This window comes from Felis catus, chromosome B1 (assembly GCF_018350175.1).
Source record: "Felis catus isolate Fca126 chromosome B1, F.catus_Fca126_mat1.0, whole genome shotgun sequence".
NCBI lineage: Eukaryota > Metazoa > Chordata > Mammalia > Carnivora > Felidae > Felis > Felis catus.
In genome coordinates this window covers 53,261,079-53,277,579 of record NC_058371.1, presented here as the reverse complement: position 1 = coordinate 53,277,579, position 16,501 = coordinate 53,261,079, and the positions used below count along the sequence as shown (strand labels likewise).

Here is a 16,501-nt window from a genome sequence, read left to right as displayed (position 1 = left end):
TAAAAACAGAGAAGAAACTGAGGGTTACTGGTGGGATGTTGGATGGTGGGGAAGGGCTAAAGGGGTATGGAGCATTAAGGAGGACACTTGTTGGGATGAGCACTGGGTGTTATATGTAACTAATGAATCACTAAATTCTGTTCCTGAAATCATTATTACACTATATGTTAACTAACTTGGATTTAAATTTTTTTTAAAAGTTTAAAAAAAGATATGCAAAAAAAAAAAAAAAGAAAAAGGCTTCTGCGCAAGTGAAGAAAGCAATCAAAGAATTTGTCCCTGAGAAGGCATTTATGTTTAAGAGACAAAGATTTTAAATAAACTATTTTAAATATTTAAAAAACTAAAAGAAGTGGGCACCTGGGTGGCTCATTCAATTAACTCGCCATTTCTTGAATTGGGCTCAGGTCATGATCTCATGGTTCATGAGATCAAGCTCCACATCAGGGTCCACTTATTAAAGATTGAGCATGGAGCCTGCTTAGGACTATCTCTCTCTCTCTCTCTCTCTCTCTCTCTCTCTGTCCTGGCCCCCCACTCGAGTTCTCTCTCTCTCAAAATAAATAAATAAACTTTAAAAAAACTAAAAGAAGTTATGCCTAAAGAACTAAAGAAAAATATGAGAACAATATCTCCCAGAGACTATCAATAAGGAGATAGAAATTATAGTAGAGAACAAAGTAAAATTCTGCAATTGGAAAATACAGCTGAAATAAATATTTTATCATTTAGAAGAAGAACAGTGAAGTTTAATATAGGTCAGTTGAAATTATCTAGTCTAAAGAGCAGAGAGAAAAATAAATTAATAAAAATCAACATCCTCAAAGACCCACGAGGCACCATAGAAATTATCAATATGTACATAATGAGAGTGCAAGAAGGTAAAGAGAGAAAAAAAGGATTAAATGAATATTTGAAAAAAATAACCACTGAAAACTTACCAAATTTGATGAAAACATGAATCTACCCACTCAAGCAGCTCAATAAACTCCAAATAGGATAAATCTAAAGTTATCTATACTTAGACACAATGTAATCAAACCATTGAGAGTCAAAAAGAAAACCTTCAAACGAGCAACAGAGGTGACTCATAATGTACAAGAAATCCTCAATAAAAGTAAGACCTGAATCCTCATCAGAAACCCTGGAGGGCTGGAAGTTTTGTAGGTTGTGAGATGATACAAAGTCCTGAAAGAAAAAGTTTATCAACAAAGTATCCTATATCCAGTAAAAGTATTCTTTAAAATTCAAAGAGAAATGAAATTCCTAAATCAACAAAAAATGAGAGAATTTATCAATTGTATTACCAGTTAAACCCTACTTGGTAATGGTGGTATGCATATGGTAAATTTGTATATGTTGCTGGATTTGGGTTCCTGGTATTTTGTTGAGATGTTTGCTTTTTTTTTTTTTTTTTTTTTACAGGGGATATTGGCTGTACCTTTCTGTTTTGTGTTGACTTTTGTCTGATTTTGGTATCAAAATTAGATACCTCATAGAATAATACTGACCTCATAGAATAAATTAGCAATATTTCATCCCTTTACAGTTTTTGAAAGAGCTTGTTAAAGATTATTATTTATCTTTGAGTGTTAAAGATTAATTAAAATTTGTTTGTTAAAATTTGCTGGTGAAGATATCTAGTCCCTTTTATTGTAGGAATTTTTAAATCATTAATTCAATGATTTTACTGGTTATTGGACTATCTATATTTTTTATTCCTTCTTGAGTTGGCTTTGGCAGTTTATTCTTTCTCAAAGTTTGTCTATTTTTTTCTTGGTTATCTATTATATTGGCATACAATTGTTCACTGTATCCTCCTGTAACCCTTTTTCTTCAAGTTTGGTAGTAATATCCCACCCTCATTTCTTTACGTTCTCTCTCCTTCTGTCTTAAGTCAGTAGCTAAAGGTTTGTCTTTTTTAATCTTTAAAAAGAATTAAATTTGGTTTATTGATTTTCTCTATTACTTGTCTATTTTCTATTTAATGTATGACCATTCTAATCTACATCATCTGATTTTACTGCCTTCTTTGTGTTTGACCTTTTTTTTAATTTTTAAAATTGGGCTATTATTGATTTGAGATCTTCCTTTTTAATATTCAAGTTTATAGCTGTAAATATACCTCTAGGCACAGCTTTCGCTAAAGCTCATATGTTTTGGCATTGCTGGATTTTCATTGTCATTCATCTCAAGGCATTTTCTCCTTTTTTTAGGATTATTTTTAAGTCGATGGTTATTTAGTTTTGTGTTGTTTAATTTTCACATATTTTATAATTTCCTACGTATCTTTGTTACTATTGTTGACAGTATCCTTGAGTCAAAAAGTGTCTGAAGAACTCCTCTGTGTCCTGAGCCAAACTGTATTGTTCGACTCAATAATCCTTGATTTCAAAAGGGAGATTCCTATTTACTCCCCCTTTGTGCAGCCCTTCTTTCAATCGGTTCACCTGAATAATTTTCATTCTTTCTTTAAGTGTCAATTTAAGTCACTTTTTCAATCTGTGAAATATTCCCCCATGGATATACTTTCCTTTCATTCATTAATACCTCTGTCAAAGCACCTATTGCTTTCTATGATCATTACAAATTTTCTTGTCATCATCTCATACCCAGTTAGAGCCCACCTCATACCCAGTGTCTGACAAGTACAATAATATGTACTGAGTAGGTATTTGCTAAAGGATTATGAGCCCTAAATGGCACGGTCCCAACTCCCTGTTGTCCTATTACACACTCACTTTGCTCTAGCTACACTACATTCCATGGCATCTCCATTTACATTGTCATGTTCCTGCCTCAAATCTTTGGCATTTGTTTATTGCCCTTGCCCTGAACTATTCCCTTCACAGCCTTTTGCCCCCATCTCAAATCACAATAGGTCAAACTGGACCTATTACAGGCTCACACTTGTATTTATCACTCATTATTATATGCTTAGAGCTTCAAATATTGTTCAAGAAATAATTTTTGAAAAAACAAGTGAATAGATGAATGAGTGAAAAGTGGATGGGAATAGGGAGACAAAAAGATAGGGGATTTCTTAGGAACATAGTTTAATATGCAATAATACCTTTGAGGTGGGCGCCTGGGTGGCTCAGTCAGTTGAGCATCCAAGTTCAGCTCAGGTCACGATCTCGTGGTTCATGGGCTCAAGCCCCTCGTCGGGCTCTGTGCTGACAGCTCAGAATGTAGAGCCTGCTTCAGATTCTGTCTCTCCTCTCTCTGCCCCTCACCAACTCATGCACTGTCTCACTCTGTCTCTCAAAAATAAATGTAAAAAAAATAAATACCTTTGAGGAATATTAAATAAAAACTTGTGCCTATGTACCAAGCTGTTTTCTAGGCATTTAAAATACAATATTTAATTGAATCTTTTGAAGTCTTTTTGAGACAGATATTATTAAAATTTTAAACAATAATTAATTTAAAAAATTTTAAACAGTATTTATGTGGCAGAGCCAAGGCTCAACCTATTATTTGACTTGAGTGTCTTTTTTTTACAACATATATTCTAAGACTTAGAGTAAAAATAACAAGGTGCCAAATATTAAGGGAGAAATTTAGACCTGATTTAATTTCTTTGAATGATTAGAATTCACCTTGGAATATCAAAAAAATTTTTTTTATTTCAAACTGTCAAGTTTAAAGCTAATTAATTTCTTGTCAAAATCATTTCTCTAAAATATAGCCAGTTAACAAGGAATGTTAGTGAGAAACATTAACACATTAACAGATAAAACAGTATTATTCTGACTCTTTAATATATGCACTGCATTGGTAAAATTATTTTCAAAAATCTGGTTTATAGTAATTATTTGGGTATAAACATACAGATACTTCAGATAGATTATTTTTTCAATCTCTTTTGTTAGCGGTTATTACATTAAAAGATTAAAAATAGGGGTGCCTGGGTGGCTCAGTTGGTTGAGCAACCGACTTGGGCTCAGATCATGATCTCACACTCTGTGAGTTCAAGCCCCATGTTGGGCTCTGGGCTGACACCTCAGAGCCTGGAGCCTGCTTCAGATTCTGTGTCTCCCTCTCTCTCTGCCCCTCTCCTGCTCATGCTCTGTCTCTCTCTGTCTCCCTCAAAAATAAATAAATATTTTAAAAAAATTTTAATATTAAAAATAAATAAATGGCTTGTTCTAAGTTTCTACAAATGGTAAACTTATAAATTGATTTTAGTTGAGGTATCAACATCGTAACAAATATAAATATAAATTATGTATATATACACTTTCTGTTCATTTTAATCACTCTAGAAAGCAATAAAAATATACAAGTTCAAGCAACTATTGTGTAAAATTAAAATTTCCAAATATTTTCTATGTTTTCTGACTGAACTTTTTTGTGTTTGTTCAAGATTGTTTTGTCAATATTTTCTTTCGCCAACCACATCCCACAGTTCATTGTTCTGGGGTAGCAAGCCTTACGCTCCATTTAATGTTCCTTGCTTATATCATTTTTGGGCGTAGACCTCAAAAGTGACCCCATTTCGGAAAATAAACCAGATCTCACTCCATCTCTGAGATTATTTTTGTCAGACCATGTGGCCCTTATCCACAGCAGCCTAAGTGACATTCCAAGTTAGTGAGGACTCTTCTGAGATGCTTCAAATTGTATCCTTTCCAGAATCCTAGTCCACAATCTCTTCTAGAGTGCTAACTATCAACACAGAGAGGAGTCAAAGATCCTCCCTTATGGAATTCTACCCTCTAGAATACAGCTGGCAACAGATGATCAGATATTTGGTAATACTGCTACAGTTTGAGATCTAAAGCAAAAAATCACCAATTATCTTCAGATTTAAATCAGAAGAACTTAGATAAACTCTTGAATCACAATAAAATTTGAAGCAGAAAAATCCTTTACTTCTCAATAACCAGTATCTCAATATGTACCACCAATATATTGTAGGAGAGGTAATTCATGCACCTTTGTTTCTCTACCTTTATTTCAGATACATTATTTTTAGGTAATTAATTAATCTGGATTATGAGGAAGGAAAAAGAGAAACAAGAGTTTTTTGAAAACATATCAAAGGGTTTATTTCCACATATGCAAAGTGCCCTTGAATAGCCAATAATCTATAATGATTGAAAATGCATTTTGCCCATGAAACATATAACTGCTTATATTATTGCTTAATATATCTTACACTTACAACTAGACAATGCCCACTGGTATATTAAAGCTCTATGATTCCAACAGAAAAGAAACTTCTTACATAGGATTTTAGAGTTGCTGGAAATTGTTTGAACACACTTTTTTCCCCCTAAGTAATATTACTTGATACCAATAAAATTTTTCTTTGAAATCTTTCTCTACTGCAGAGTGACTGATGCTTTACTTCCGTGGATATCCCAAATGTATCACTAAGGCAGAATAGTAAGGCATGACCTTCTGCAGGCTAAATAAATAAATAGGTTGAGGTTTTACTTTTGTAACAGTGGCAAGATTAGTTAACTTAATCATTAAGCTAGACTTTACATATTACCATTTAATACACTCCTTCACTGAGCACACATGATTTCAACTTATTATGATTTTACTCTGTTTGATTTTTTAACCCCTATCTTTATAGATAATCAACACCTCAGAAAATGTAAGCTTGGCAAAGGGAATTATTAAGCCTCTTCAGTAGAACATAAACTGGCCCAAGAAGCATTATGATGACCAAGACATGGTAGAATTGACCCATCTTAGGGGCTCCTAGGTGGCTCAGTTGGTTGAGTGTCCAATTTCAGCTTAGGTCATGGGCTCAGGTCATCCTCCCACAGTTCGTGGGTTTAAGCCCCAATCAGGCTCTGTGTGGATAGCTCAGAGCCTGGAGCCTGCTTCAGATTCCGTGTCTCCCTCTCTCTCTGCCCCTCCCCTGTGCTCTCTCCTGAAAATAAATAAACATACTTACCTGGCAGGGGAGATACCATGATCACGGAGGTGGTTTTCCCAGGACAAGGCTTATCCATTGCACTCCGGATGTGCTGACCCCTGCGATTTCCCCAAATGTGGGTAACTCGACTGCATAATTTGTGGTAGTGGGGGACTGAGTTCGTGCTTTCCCCTATTAAAAATAAATAAATAAATAAACAAATAAATAAATAAATAAATAAACAAACGTTAAAAAAAAAACAAAAGGGGTTGACCCATGTGATTTTTTTTTTCTTTTTCTTCTCAATCTATGACAATACTGTTAAAAGCTGAAAGACTTCTATCTAAAAATATTTCAGGAAATCAATTCAATATCATTCAATATCAAAATACAGTGGTTTGCACATAAAAAAGATTTTGGAAATTCTGCTGTTTTATGTTTAACCACCTTAGAAAGCCAATAGGAAGCACTGTCAACAGAAGTTGAGTCCTGTATCACAACTAAAACAAAAATGTCACTGATTCAACTACAACCTTCTATAGGGCAAAAAAACCAAACCCATGAAATGGTAAGGGAAAAGGAGTGGATAAAATCTCCATAAAACTTCTGTCTTGAAATAAATTCTGTTCTTCAGGATTCTCTGTTATATCGATTAGTTTCTTGAATCTTTTGTCAATGCCAACTGCTATCTGTGTCCCATCTTCAAGTACCTCTTGCTTCTCAGCTTGACCCTAATGACTACGTTCTTCACTCTCCTCCATTATTTTCCAAGTTTCCACCTCAGAGGACCCAGTCTACTTTTCTCTTTTTGTTCTATGATGGGGTACACCCCTGATAAACTGCCATTATAATACCCATTCACAGAATTGCAGATTTGGCAAGCTCCAGTCACAGCCCAAAGACGCACATCTAGAGGGCCTTAGATTCAATGGGATGACTGTTTTGTACTCTTGAATTTTTATTTCCAAACCGGGTTAGCATTTTGTTTATCAACTTATTTGATTCACAAATAAATAAATAAATAAATATGTATTAAAACATTTATCTTTGGACTTTTAACTTCAGCTCAAACATGTAGAGAGCTGGATGGATGTCATCCTCCACCCGATGAGAAAAATGCTGGATATGTTCCAAGTTAACAAACTTGCTTCAATTCTTCAGAGAAATGAGGTCATAAGGCAAACAACCAACCTGAAATGGAGGCATAGAGAAGTCGGGGGCCTGTAGTTTAAAACAGAACCCACACACTAGTTTTCATGGGGAATGTGCCACTAGACGCCAGAGAAGCCAGTAGGAAGATGAAATTATAAAATGTAATGCATTGCTGAAGGCTGAGCATGGGCTAGCATGGAAGTGAGAAGTCTATAGACCACTCATATTTGCAGTCTCTGTCCTTTTTCAGGTGTCACCTTTAGGAAACCCACCAAGCTTTCTTGGGGGAGCGTAGGAGAGAACACCCCTGACATGCTGACTTGGGTAAGAAAACAAAAACTGCAGGGATTTGCTAACATCCTTTGCCCCTATTTCCCTTATAAATTAAAATGCTTAACCTGGGGGCTCCTGGGTGGCTTAGTCGGTTAAGTATCCGACTCAGGCTCAGGTCACGATCTCACTGTTCATGGGTTTGGGCCCCGTGTCAGGCTCTGTGCTGACACCTCTCAGCTGGCAGCTCAGAGTTGGAGCCTGCTTTGGATTCTGTGTCTCCCTCTCTCTGCCCCTGCCCTCCCCACCTTTCTCTCTCAAAAATAAGTAAACATAAAAAAAAAAAAAAGAAAAAGGCTTAATCTGTAGAGGGAGAACAAGGAAGCACTATCCTGCAAGCCAATCCAAGAACCTTAGAGAACTCAAATAGGATAAATAACAGAGGTAAACAAACAAAAGCCCACACCTAGAAGCAGCATGTTTGAGCTGCAGAAATGCAAAAGATAAAGAAAAAATCTTGAAGGTATCTGGCAGAGGGCAGTGGTGGTATACTTGCAAAGACAAGAGAATAAAAATTACAGCATTCTTTTCATTGAGGACTCTATAAGCAATAAGGCAATGAAGTGACCTCTTTAAACTGTTAAAAAAGAAGATAAAATCTTATTAACTCAGAATTTCACACTCAGCAAAAATATCCTTCAAAAATGAGAAAAACAAAGTGCTGCTCAAGCAAACAATAATTGAGGGAAATTATTGCCTATAGACTTACTCTATAAGAAACATTAAAGGAAATTCTCTAGCGAGAAGAAATATGGTATAGCAGAAACATGGAATATAATAAAAATCAGAAATGGAATAAATAAAGTAAAACTCTCCTTTTTTAATTTCTTGTTGTTAATTGCTCTAAACAATAAACCATGTCAAGCAATGATAATAACAAAGTATTGGCTGTAAACTGAATGTCTGACAACAATGGTACAAGGGATAGGAGGGAGAAATTGGGAATAAGTAGGATAATATCTTTACACTACAGTTAAAGAAGTATAATAGTATTTGAAGGTGGACTCAGATTATTTAAAAGCTCTATTTTAAACCCTAAGGCAACTACTAAAAAAGTTAAAAGTTATAAATATTATTAAGTCAATTGAGATAAAAGGACATAATGGAAAATTCTCAATTAAAACAAGGAAAAGGATAGAGAAAGAAAAAAAGATATTTAAAAACTACAACAAATGGAAAACAAGCAAGAAGATACACTTCTAATCCAACTATATCAATAACAACTTTTTTTTTAATTTTTTTTTCAACGTTTATTTATTTTTGGGACAGAGAGAGACAGAGCATGAACGGGGGAGGGGCAGAGAGAGAGGGAGACACAGAATCGGAAACAGGCTCCAGGCTCCGAGCCATCAGCCCAGAGCCGGACGCGGGGCTCGAACTCACGGACCGCGAGATCGTGACCTGGCTGAAGTCGGACGCTTAACCGACTGCCCCACCCAGGCGCCCCTATCAATAACAACTTTTAATGTTAATGGTCTAAACAGTTAAGATACAGAAATTGTCAGATCTGATTTTAAAAAGCAATAAACAACCCATTTATATTTACATGAAGCCTCATTTTAAATGTAAATACCTTTATAAATTAAAAGCAATGGCTAAAGAAATATATATCATTCAAACACTAACCAAAAACAGCTGGAATAGCTGTACTTATTGCAGGTAAATTAGACTTCGGAACAGAGAAGATTATCAGGGATAAACATAGACAGATAGTATATAACAATAGAGACACATTTTCAAAGATGATGTAACAGTCCTAAACATGTATTCAGCTAATAGCAGAGTAGTATAAAACATGAGGCATAAAACAGTAAATCATAATGGAAAAATAAACAATTCCACATGACAGGGGCTATGGTGAATACAGAATTTATGCTCCATTTAATGCACCAACATTCAGAGGAAATAATGCTATTGTATTAAGACAGACTGTGACCCAGTATATCCTAATATGCTTAACTCTACACAAATGTGCAACTTTTGAAAAGAAGTGAGTCATTTACAAGGGAACTGGTTCTGGGAGAGGAAAATGAATGATGGGCATTATGAGGAAAGTCGACAAATACACATGCTTTATAGTGATCCTGTGGGAGCAGTTTTCTTTGGGATAGCATTCCTGACTAACCTCCTGCTGGCGGTGGTTTTTATAGTACTAGGGCATGTACCAAGGGCAATGAGTCAAGGCTAAACATCTCTTCCAGTGAAGTCCTCCCTATACCTCTGAAACTCTTACTTTTCTTTCTCTTATCAGCTGCATTTAATATTGGAGGGGAAAGTAATTATGAGAGGTGCCTGTCAGAAGCCACAGGGATCTGTAAGTCAGCCTATCTCCATTGATGTTTTAATTACTGTCGCCTCACAACTCTTAATGTAAAACTAAGCATTGGGATGGGGTAACATGGAGACTTAACTACGCACAGCTGCTTCCTAAGCTACATTCTGTATCTCTGAATTAATAGTGTACATTAAGTCTCTCTGACTTAAAGTGCACAATGGGAAGCACATTTGAAAAATCCGGAGTTACTCAGCTTCTCACAGATTTTCTGAAATACCTCTGTTCTTAGTGAGTTACAGGTGCTTTTCAGCCATGTTCCCAGAGTTTTCTGGAGAATATATGCACATATATGATCACTGAACTCTACAATCGATCTACGTGGACGCATGTACAGCAATTTGGAGCTGAATTTCCGGGTCTGGCATTCTAAGTACTCTTCTGATATAGTGAACCACATTTTATTGTGACGACTCGTTTCTTATACACTTTTGCATTAAAAAAATAATTGGACATTGATTATGAAGAGTTTTTACCATAGTGGTCTCAGAAAATCTGAAATGAGAAAATACAAAACATTTAAGGGATTGTTTTAAATCACGTAGACTGTACATTATTTTCAGGCTAAATTCTGAGACTACTTCCATGGTTGCTACTCAATACATATTTATTGAGTAAATGATCTCATCCTGTCCTCACTCAACAATTTTAGGTATCATATGTTCCAGTTATCTATTGCTGCGTTGAAAATCATCCCAGAACTGAGTCTCTTAAAACAACTATCCGATACATTTTGCTCACAAATCTGCAATTTTGGGCAGGACTTCGTAAGGACAGTTTTTCTATGCTCCATATGGTATGAGCTGCAGTGGACCAAAGATGGAAGTAACTAAAGATTCAGCCACTCACATACCTAGTAGTCGATTCTGTCTGTTAACAGCTTCACTGGGCCTCCGACTAGAGCACTTATACGAGGCCTTTTTGTGCCTTTGCTTGATTTACTCATGACATGATGGATGGTTAAGTTCTAAGAGTAGGCAACCCCAAAGAACAAGAGAGCCAGAAGAAAGACCACTGTCTTTTCTGACGTAGATTCAAATGATGCAGAATCACTTCTGTGGTAATCTGTTCATTCAATATGAATTAATAAAATTTGCATGGGTTCAAGAGGATGAAAATATGGTATCACTCTTTAAAGGGAGGAATCTCAAAGAATTTGTGGGCATGTTTAAAGCCACTCAAATCCTCTGTCTGGCCACATGTTATTTATATTTCTTCCATAAGCAAAATTCATTAATTCCCTTTTAAGACCCCCTAAAAACTTGTCTATTCAGTATCAGATTTCAGCTCGAGTTCTAAGATCTAAATTATGTAAATATGTACTTCAAGTATTTTTCTTGAATATGCTAGTGAGAGTATGGTTCTTCTTTATCTGAAAACCTATTAACTAAAGAGATTTCTCTTCATTCCACACAACAAACATACAGTGATTCAAAATGGAAAAAAATAAAAATAAAAATAAAAGATAGGTGCACAACAATCACTAGTCCATAGTGATTCCGAAATCCATCAGGCATATTGCCAGTTCTTTAATTAAAGTTTAAAAGTACTTTCCAGAAGTTGTTCACCATGGCTCCTGTCTCTCTCTTTCAGGGTCTTGGTTCCCCTTTCTGAGTCATTCTTTTTTTTCCGTAAAACATAGACCATATTTTCAATACTATAGATTTTCCAGCCTGTCTCTGACCTTGGAGGTTTAGGGATCTAATTACCTATTTAAATTGTTTCTCTCAGTACAAGCTGGTATATATTCCTTAAACAAGGAATTGACTTTTTTAATAAATCAATTTATAATCTATTGCATTAGACAAAAGCAATACCCACTAATCTCTTGGGTTTATGAGACAGTGGCCTTATGATTCCTAGAAGCTCTGTTGTTTAATAGTATTCTATTCATTAGTAGTGAGTCAATAGCCAGTTCTAATTCCAGGGACAGGGAACACGACTCCACTTCTGTATGGGTAGAGGAGGGTCAAAGAATTTGCAAACAAATTTAATACCTCAGTGTCATATAAATTTAATTTTGATGTTAAATATTTTTTGCAAATTTAATCCAGTTTGTAAGTACAGAGTATTCTACGTTAACTTGGTGAAGGAGTAAATAAAATATTATTTCTTTTGAGCTAAATTGAGTGAAGTCATTTCTAGATTGTGTGCCCCAGTTTCTTTTCAACTTATGTCATTCACATTTTAAGACACCAGGTGTAATGTAAATGGAATAAGAAAATATGTGTGAAAGAGATACATAGGCAGGAAAGTTTTTCAGAATTAAAGCATAGAATTATCATCATTACCAGGAAGAAACTTTTTTCCTTAATTGGTTGTAATTCCATTGTGAATTGCCATGCTATCCCATAAAAAAAATTGCTTTTCCTTTAAAATGAGAAACGATTATTATTCCTTTTTGGAAATGTATATTTCTTTTTTTTTTTAATTTTTTTTAACGTTTATTTATTTTTGAGACAGAGAGAGGCAGAGCATGAACGGGGGAGGGTCAGAGAGAGAGGGAGACACAGAATCGGAAGCAGGCTCCAGGCTCTGGGCCATCATCAGCCCAGAGCCCGACGCGGGGCTCGAACTCACAGACCGTGAGATCGTGACCTGAGCTGAAGTCGGACGCTTAACCGACTGAGCCACCCAGACGCACCGGAAATGTATATTTCTAAGGTCACAGAAATGAGAAGGTTTGCTCTAACATGAACTTTCTCTTAGTCTTTCTGCATACCAAGTTTCCTAAATCTAAAGTGCAAAATGTAAAAATAAATAAATAAATAAATAAATAAATAAATAAATAAATAAAGTGCAAAATGTAAATGGTATTAGACACCCTCTGCATCTATATCATAATCATTAATTATATGTGAGCTCTTGGTAAAACATTATAAAAATATGAAATCTATATATATAGCTGTAGTTTTCATTAATTCTATTAAATGTATTTAATGATATGTCTATTTCAAAAATAATACATCCGAATTAGTACATGACTGTCAAATTATAAACCCCAAATACAATACTATTGAAATGACTCAACCATTCAAATTCCATAGAATTTACAGGGTCATTGCCCTCATTCTCATGGACAATAGTCTCTAGGGAATAAAATTAAAAGAAGCACTGTGTTTATGTTGCTTTAGCCATATATTTATTTTACACTGAGATGTAAAATATCTAGGCAATAAAAATAAGTATCTCCTTTTTCTTGTTTAACCAAAAAGCACAAAGACAAGTTAGTCAAAATTATGGCTGAGAGGGAGGCCATCTTTATTTATTTTTTAATTTTTAAAGCTAATTGTTTAGCATGCTTAAGCAACTTTAGCTATTTTCCACCTTCCTTCACACTCATTCTACCAATTGCAGTGATCCTTTGCCTCTGATCAATATCCAATAGCATGAAACCTTTCCAGCAATGCTTATTCGAGTGTGTTTCACATTAATGATCTCGGTCTGCTGGAAAACCAATTACACATTTTCCATTTAAGCTCTGCTCTGTAATGGATAATGTTTGCATTAAAGATCTGTCAGCTGTGGTTTGCTGCCAGTCGAGGGGCATACATAACTGAGATGGCTTTAGGAAAAATGGCCCAAGCAAGATGTTATTTTCAAGAAACTCTTGAAATAAAGATAGTGAAATTATTTGTCATTATTTTCTTTACTTAATAAACCATATTTACCTATGCTCTAATGTCTCAAATGACATACCACTTATGCTATTTCAAAAAATGGAAGTTAATAAATATATATCCAATGTCTTTCGTGGGAAAAATCAGGCAAGATTATGAAAAATCAATTCAACCATAGTCTATTAAATGCTTAATATATGCAAGGGACTGTGTTAAAAGCTTAAATTTTATTACTTTATTTATGTGAAAAAGATAGTATTTATAGACTTAGGTAAATATATATAGTTATGTACTTTACATATTTATATATTTATAATATATATTTTTTATTTTTATACATAATATATTACTATATATTAATATTTCATATATTAATGTATACTCTATATTCATAGTAATATACATAGATGCTAATAATAGTTACCTCTATAGGAAAGTAGTTGAAAATCTACAGAGGAAAGGTGACTTATTTGTTTTTCTGAATACACTTGTCATTTTTACCATGTGCTTATTTTGCCTTATTATTTAAACATCTATTTTAAAAATAAAAAATATTCAAACCCAAACCAGTAGACCTATATCAATTTAGCTTATCAGGAGCAACGTACTGCTATCATTATTAAAAAATAGTTAAATGATTTTAGGGTATTAGTGTTTGAATCATTAAAGCACAGAAGTATAGTAACTGTGACTAAACCAACAGAACAGGCCAAAGTATTTAGTGCATCAAGGATCTCAATGTAGAGGACACTCAAAAATCTCAATCTTTCTGGGAAAAGTATTGAATTAGCAAAACTGTTACTGGATAGAAGCACATCTTTGAATATATGAAGAATTAAAAAAAATTGAGTCAGCACAAAATCTTTTAAGTATCCATATTAATTTATGGCATTTCTCCAAGGGTCTCTCAAATTCATTTGACTCTTTCAGATATCACCCAAAACTAAAATTGAGAAAGATGATAATCCATATGTATAATTTTTCTTCCACTCGTACTCCTTACTGTTCCTAAAATTTGGAATGGTGTGAAATGTTGTTAATACAGTATACTTTAGTTAGTCTAAAATTTTCAGAATCTATCTGCATAAAAACAGAATATATTATACTTTTAAATTACCTTTATTTCCAATTATTTCTATCACAATGGTTTATAAATACATTAAGTAATGGTATTTCAGCTGAAAATTATAATCATAAGTTCTGATATTCTAAAACCTCAAACAGTCAGTTTTTTCAAAGTGCCTTACTCTAGACTGGTGCTATCACTCACATTTATCCTATTAAGGTTTCTATAAGAGTGTCTCTGCTTATCAACTGCATCAATTTGAAATAAAAAGATTTGTAAATCAAAATAAAACATTTTAAATACATATCTAAAAAAATTAGACATTAGGAGAACCTGGGTGGCTCAGTTGGTTAAGCATCTGACTTCAGTTCAGGTCATGATCTGATGGTCCGTGAGTTCAAGCCTCGCGTCGAGCTCTGTGCTAACAGCTCACAGCTGGAGCCTGCTTTGGTTTCTGTGTCTCCTCCTCTCTCTGCCCTTCCCATGCTCATGCTCTGTCTCTTGCTGTCTCTCAATAATAAATAAACGTTAAAAAATTTTTTTTAAGTCTAAAAAAATAGACATTAGACCAATTTTTTTTTTCAAAATATTTGCAATTCATTTGGTTGACTGGCCATTAACATTTAGTGAATTTCTTGATCTGAACCAGGCTTCATGCTAACGGCTTTATACAGATTATCTCACTGAGTCCTCACAACAAACAAAATCTGTTTTATAAATGAGATATACAAGGCTTGGAGGGGTGTGGTAATTTTTCTAGGTACCACAGCCCTTCAATAGCAGAACTGGGTTCTATTCCTGGGAGTATGACTTTATGTTCTAAGCTCTTAAAATCTAGTTTATTCTCCTAATTTGAAAAATGTGCACTTAGTTTTTGTTTGTTTGTTTTTGTTTATTTGCTTTTCTGCAACATATTGAGAGTTCAGATGGTTGATTTGAATTGATAAAAATGACCTCTCTATTCACGCATGCTGTACACATACCTGAGTTAAGGTAGGTGGTAAAGGACAAATATATATTAGTTTAACAAACTGAGATTATAATTCATCAGCATTGAAATCATTGCTCAAGTAGATTTTCTCTTTCTTTGGAGAAACTGAAGAATGCATGCAGGAGCCTTTATAATTCTTGCTACATACATATAATATTTAGAATTTCCCCTGAGAACACTGTATGATCTCAGAATAACTCCACGTATCTCCAGTTCAATAAAAGAATTTAAAATATATGCCATTATTCCTTTCATCATAGTTTTTTACTGTAATTTCTCTATTCTTCATAATCATAGTTAATACAAAGGTAAGGCAGATAGCCATAATGTATAAGATTCTCTACAGATTTCTAAACAAATTGTGGGCACCTGGGTGGTTCAGCCAGTTGAGTGTCTGACTTCGCCTCATGTCATGATCCATGGTTCCTGAGTTCAAGCCCCACATCAGGCACGTCACTGTCAGTGTGGAGCCCACTTCAGATCCTCTGTCTCTCTCTCTCTCTCTCTCTCTCTCTCTCTCTCTCTCTCTGCCTCTCTCCCACTCACCTCTCAATCTCAAAACTAAACATTCTTTTTAAAATAAAACAACATTTTTTAAATAAACAAATTGGTGTTCCTTCACATCTCTAATCACATATCTCAAAATCACAATGTCTACCTTATGTTATTATAACTTACCTCTAAAATCTTTCCTCCAGTCATAGTGCACTGCTTCCTCACAATATCATAACATATTTCTAAAGAATAGCTCATCTGTTACCTGAGAAAATAAGTTGAAGAATTGGAACATATCGGAACATTGAACACATTGTCTCAGTCCAAATGCATCTTTAAAAAAAAAGCCCAAGTTCTACAGCTGGGCAATGAAGAACAAACATTATTGTATTATTTTGAAACAAATATTGGAGGTTACTTTTAGAATAAGTTAATGTACTGACCTAACACAAAAAAATCTGGTTTAGAAGTATATCAACATATTTTTAAATAGCTTTCACAAAAGTACCTTGAACTTTTTGTACTTTTATAATTATGTGTATAATTGCTATATCTTTGTAAACTTATGACTTTATTCTGATTGCATACTTGGAAAGCCTGGAAAATATGGTAGATACTGGATCAATTTTAAGACTAA

The 16,501-nt window shown here is 34.4% G+C and overlaps 1 non-coding gene across 1 annotated transcript; it reads left to right on the top strand.

Annotated features, from left to right (window-relative positions):
* Positions 1–5,909: 5,909 nt before the first annotated feature.
* Positions 5,910–6,073, top strand: LOC111560361. The gene has a single exon (XR_002742106.1). It is a non-coding gene; the product is annotated as a U1 spliceosomal RNA (small nuclear RNA).
* The last annotated feature ends 10,428 nt before the right edge of the window (positions 6,074–16,501 follow it).